Source organism: Scyliorhinus canicula, chromosome 4 (assembly GCF_902713615.1).
Source record: "Scyliorhinus canicula chromosome 4, sScyCan1.1, whole genome shotgun sequence".
Classification (NCBI taxonomy): domain Eukaryota; kingdom Metazoa; phylum Chordata; class Chondrichthyes; order Carcharhiniformes; family Scyliorhinidae; genus Scyliorhinus; species Scyliorhinus canicula.
The window spans coordinates 120,229,197-120,235,042 of record NC_052149.1 but is presented as its reverse complement, the minus strand read 5'-3'; the positions used below and the strand labels follow the sequence as shown (position 1 = coordinate 120,235,042).

General features: G+C 46.4%; 1 protein-coding gene across 4 annotated transcripts in view; it reads left to right on the top strand.

The window, feature by feature from the left end:
• Nucleotides 1-5,846, top strand: part of klhl20 (kelch-like family member 20) — a 90,824-nt gene that overhangs the window by 138 nt on the left and 84,840 nt on the right. For 3 of the 4 annotated variants that reach the window (XM_038795118.1, XM_038795119.1, XM_038795116.1), the window contains exon 1: nt 925-1,266. The exons of the other annotated variant lie outside the window; for it this stretch is intronic. The gene's annotated coding sequence lies outside the window, so the exon portion shown is untranslated. Of the gene's footprint in view, nt 1-924; nt 1,267-5,846 lie in introns of those variants that run through there. 4 annotated transcript variants of the gene reach the window in all.

Genomic DNA, 5,846 nt, shown 5'->3' with positions numbered 1-5,846 from the left:
AAATTATTATAGAATTATATTCAAAACCTGCTGAGATATCATAAATATCACGTAATGTACCCTGGGGATGACATTCGTTTTAGGAATTGTTCTATTACAGTTTGCCACCATTTCCATTTTCAGTCTAAAAAGTATTTACCAATGTGCACGTTTAATTCTGTCCCTCTCCCGGGTGAACATCATGCCATTTCTGATATTTGCTGATTGTTCTAACTCTCCACTGTATCTCTGTATCTGTTTAGCAAAAGGGTGGTCCATCCGCCTGACTGTCAGCAAGCAGACCAAAGTAGAAGGTAACCTTTAACAAAAATCCAATGTAGTGCTTTTTCATGTAGAAAAACCAGCTTCGTGTTCACGGAGACACTGGGAATGACAGAAAGGAGGCAGATCCCCCAAACTGGATAATCATTGAGGGCAATAGACGGTCAGATTAATAATAATCTTTATTATTGTCTCAAGTAGGCTTACACTAACACTGCAATGAAGTTACTCTGAAAATCCCCCAGTCACCACATTCCGACGCCTGTTCCGGTATAGGGAGGGAGAATTCACAATGTCCAATTCACCTAACTAGCACCTCCTTCAGGACTTGTGGAAGGAAACCGGAGCAAACCCACACTCAGGGAAACTCCTCATGTAAGAAGCGGGTTTTAAGGGAGGGTGTTGAAAGATCAGTCGGGTGGGAATGTATAGGGAGAGCAATGTGTGGCTGAATGCATAGTCGCCAAATGACACTAGAAATCAGAGTTAGCGCTGATTTCTATAAGGTGATTCATCAGATGAAGAAACTGATCCATTGCGTCTTCTCGTCTTTGCGGGGCGGTCGCCGCGCAGGCGCTGTTGGCGGAGACGGGGCATTCGCTGCGCAGGCGCTGTTGGCGGAGGCGGGCGGTCTCTGCGCAGGCGCTGTTGGCGGGGGCGGGGCGGTTTCCGCGCAGGTGCAATTGGGAGCTAGCAGATGAGGAGGTGCCAGCTAAATCGGTTCACGGCCGCGGTCATTCGCATTGAAATGCTCAGCGGCTGCCAACTGTTAACCCTCACGGCCGTTTGGCGCTCGCATTGCGGTGGGGCGGCGGTCTTTCGGCCGCTCTTCAATCCGGGAAGTCAGTTCTTGACCGTATAATCTGCAGGCCGCGTACTGGGTTCGACGGGGAAGACATAGGCAGCTGCACTCACCCCAGGGCGCGCAGTGGAGGTGCGCAGTGGATGAATTCCTGGCGAAGTTGTGTGGATCAGAAAAAAAGATCAAAGGCAAAGACACAGCAGGTATACCATGACTGCCCAGTGGCAGAAACTTGCAATATTGGGTTTAAAGACTCAAACCGTACTGCCAGTCCCAGCTTGTCACAATCCACATCGGCTGTCTGTATGGGTACATGAAAAAAGACCACTGATCAGCTGAATGTTAGGTATCGCACTCAATCCCACATTATATCTGTGGATGCATTGATGGGCACTGAATCTGCCCAATGCTAAACATCGACATCAATAAGCTTTCTCAAAATAAATCAGCGCTACGTGTGCATTAGCGGTTTCAGTTGCTTAAATCAGCAATACGTGTGCATTAGTGGTTTTGGTTGCTTAGTACTAGTCAATCAGCAGTACTGGACTGTTTGCTTTGGATTAATTAATTCTGCTTCTATATCTTATCAATTTATGGATTTCTGGGAATAGACTGCAAAATATTATTTGTACGAAGTGCATTTTCACAAGTTGCTTCAATAATTAGTATTGAGATTCAACAAAATAGCCATAAGTAAGGGCAGGTGGGTGGTGCAGTGGTTAGCACTACTGCCTCACGGCGCTGAGGTCCCAGGTTTGATCCTGGCTCTGGGTCACTGTCTCTGTGTTTGTGTGGGTTTCGCCCCCACAGCCCAAAGATGTGCAGGGTAGGTGAATTGGCCATGCGAAAATTGTTCCTTAATTGGAAAAAATGAATTGGGTACTAAAATTTATTTAGAAAAAAAATGATAGCCAGAGCGGCACAGTGGTTAGTACTGCTGTCTCAGCACCAAGGGCTGGGTATTGACGTCAACATGTGGGGGTTTGCAAATTTTCCTGTTTCTGTGTGGGTTTCCTCTGGATACCCTAGTTTCCTCCCACAGCCCAAAGAAGTGCAGGTTAAGTGGATTGGTCACCCTGAGATTGCTACTCAGTGCCCAAAGATGTGTAGATTGGACCTGGGTGGGGTGCTCTTTTCAAGGGGCTGGTGTCGATTCAATCAGCCGAATGGCCTTCTGCATTGTAGGAATTCTATGGAAGTACTTAGAGGACAGGCACTATCTCTGGAGAGAAAAACAGTTTCAGTTTGATGACATTCCTCCTTTCTCTCCCACCCTAAACTCCATCTGCCATTTTTCTGTCCAGCTCTGCATCCCGTCAATGTCTCTTTGCAGCCTACAACAGTCCTCCACCTCATCCACTACTCCACCAATCTTGGTGTCTTCAGCATATTTACTGACCCACCCTTCAGCCCCCTCCTCCAAGTCATTGATAAAAATCACAAATAGTAGAGGACCCAGCACTGATCCCTGTGGTACACCGCTGGTAACTGGTCTCCAGTCTGAAAATTTTCCATCCACCACCACCCTCTGTCTTCTCTGTGATAGCCAGTTATTTATCCAATTGGCCAAATTTCCCTCTATCCCACACCTCCCTTACTTTCTTCATGAGCTGACCATGGGGAACCTTATCAAACGCCTTACTAAAATCCATGTATATGACATCAACCTTTATCTACACACTTCGTTACCTCCTCAAAAAATTCAATCAAATTTGTGAGGCAAGATTTACCCTTCACGAATCTGTGTTGACTATCCCGGATTAAGCTGCATCTTTCCAAATGGTCATAAATCCTATCCTTCAGGACCTTTTCCATTAACTTACCGACTACCAAAGTAAGACTAACCGACCTATAATTACCAGGGTCATTCCTATTCCCTTTCTTGAACAGAGGAACAACATTCGTCACTCTCCAGTCCTCTGGCACTATCCCTGTGGATAGTGAGGACCCAAAGATCAAAGCCAAAGGCTCTGCAATCTCATCCCTCGCCTCCCAAAGAATCCTAGGATATATCCCATCCGGCCCAGGGGACTTGTCGACCCTAAGGTTTTTCAAAATTGCTAATACATCCTCCCTCTGAACATCTACTTCCTCCAGCCTACCCGCCTGTATCACACTCTCATCCTCAAAAACATAGCCCCTCTCCTTGGTGAACACCGAAGAAAAGTATTCATTCAACGCCTCTCCTATCTCTTCTGACTCTATGCACAAGTTCCCACTACTGTCCTTGACCAGCCCTAACCTCACCCTGGTCATTCTTTTATTTCTTGCATAAGAGTAGAAAGCCTTGGGGTTTCCTTGATCTGACCAGCCAAGGAATTCCAATGTCCCCTCCTAGCTCTCCTGAGCCCTTTTTTTAAGCTCATTCCTTGCTACCTTGTAACCCTCAAGCGACCCAACTGAACCTTGTTTTCTAATCCTTACATGCGCTTCCTTTTTCCTCTTGACAAGACATTCAACCTCTTTTTTTGTGAACCATGGTTCCCTCACACAGCCATTTCCTCCCTGCCTGACAGGGACATACCTATCAAGGACATGCAGTATTTGTTCCTTGAACAAGCTCCACTTTTCATTTGTGCCTTTCCCTGACAGTTTCTGTTCCCATCTTCTGCTCCCTAATTCTTGCCTAGTTGCATCATAATTACCCCTCCCCCAATTATAAACCTTCCCCTGCTGTACGGCCCTGTCCTGCACCATATCTTTGCTTTTTAGATTTTTTCAACTCTCTCTGCACGCGTTCTGACTGATATCTGGTTCTTGGTGGTGGCTGCTTCTCCATTGAAGACTGTTCTCATGTTTTTCCCAAACCACTTGGCTTTGCTGTCTCCCTTTATTGGCATCAACAGCCACCTATACTGTACCCCCATTGCAGCCATTCTTGTGCCTTTGCCTCCACAGTTGGACTCCCTCTCAGAAGAAATTCAACCTTTATCGCTGTGTTGAAATGTTGTGAATAACTCTATTTGGCAACGTGAGTCAAATTGAGTTGTATTATAATACTAGGTTCTTCTTACCAATTTTTAGGATTTACTTCTGAGGTTGTGTAGTTATTATGAATTTATCATTGCTATGAATTTATCACTTTATTGTAGTTAGAGTGTAGGCCGGCTTGAGTGCCGATATGTTGACATCGCTGTGCTGAAAGGAAGTGTGCAGAGAAGTTCTCAATGTTGCGCATTGATGTGCACACAGACACATGTGGGCATACGCATACACACTCAGTTGGGCAACACATAGTTAGCTCTGGCTGCTGTTTTGTAACATGTAGCATCTGATGAGATTATTATTAGATGCCTGCCTGTCTAGTTGGTTATGAAATGGCATTTTTTAAGTTTCCTTACTACTGCACTGTCCCTTACTGAGAGGAACGATTAGCAACGCTCCCTGGTTTTGAAGCAGGATCACTAGAGAGTTAGTGTAAACAGGCAGGGGTGCTTAGATGGTGTCTAAACTACCGACATTTTGTTATCAGTTATTTCTCTTTCCAGTATTTGGATGCGGCAATATTTTACTGTTTTGTTAAATTTAGAATAGTTTGCATCTGGTTAGCAGCATTTCCTCAGCCCAGTGTCCTTGACCTAACTATCCTCAGGTACTTTGTCAAAGACTTTCACTCCGTCATTAGATCAGAAATCTTTGCTGATTGCTTAGTGTTGCGCTTTATTCATCATTCCTCAGATAATGAAGCAGTCCATGCCTATATGGACTGGATAACGTCTGAACTCGAACTGATAAGTGGAAAGTAATATTTGCATGCACAAGTGTTGGAGAAAAAGGACTTCGGGTGGTGACCATGGAGTGAGTGGTCGCTTATTTGGTAGCTCCCGCTCATGGTGGACCTTTGGGACCTTTTTCCCCGACTTATGGGGGATTTGATGGGTAAAATAGGAGACTGGTGAGGTAGAAGAGAAGAATCCCCCATTGTGGACTAGAAGTGGCCTGCAAAGGAGAGATCGTTGGTCAAAGAAGGTAGTGGAGTCTGCAGCACAGGAAAACATGGCGGAGGCTCAGGGACTGGGATTGCCAGCCCAGTGGTAACAGTGCAGCTGGTGAATTCCTTCAGGAGCAAAGACGAGTACCTGGACCCGATTTAAGCTGGAAATTGACTGGGTAGAGCAAAGATTGGAAGCCCAGGGCCAGGTGATCCAGAAGGTGGAAGAGGCGATGGCTGAGCATGAGGACCAACTAACTGCGATGGCGGCAAAGATGGGTCTAATGAGGGACCACCAGAAAAGGCTGCAAGAGAAAAGATCTGGAGAATAGGTCGTGCAGGCAGAACCTGAGGATTGTTGGTCTCCTGGAGGGCAGCAAGGGATCGGACGCAGGGGCATATGTGGCGCGTATGTTCGAGAAGCTGCTGGGGGAAGGTTGCATTCACTCTGCCGTTCTCGCTGGCCTGGTACTTCACAAGCCCAGTGGTAGTGGTGGCCCTGAGAGTTTGGGGGCAGTGGCGGAAGCATATGGGGTGTTTGGAGGATGGGATGGATGGAGCAGGGATTGAGAGTCTGGGGAACCTGTTTAATGGGAGCTTTCCCTGTTTGGGGCATCTGGAAATGGAGTTTGAATTGCCGGGAGGGAATGGGTTTCGGTATCTGCAGGTAAGGGATTTTGTGCAAAGGCAGGTTTTGACCTTTCCGCATCGACCGCCACAGGGGATACAGGACTGTAGTTTCTAGAATGGGGAGGGGAAGGTATCGGAAATCTTTAAAGAACTTGTGGAATGGGAGGAAACCCAGATAGGTGAGCTAAAAGCGTAATTGGGAAGATAAGTTGGGAAAGGAGT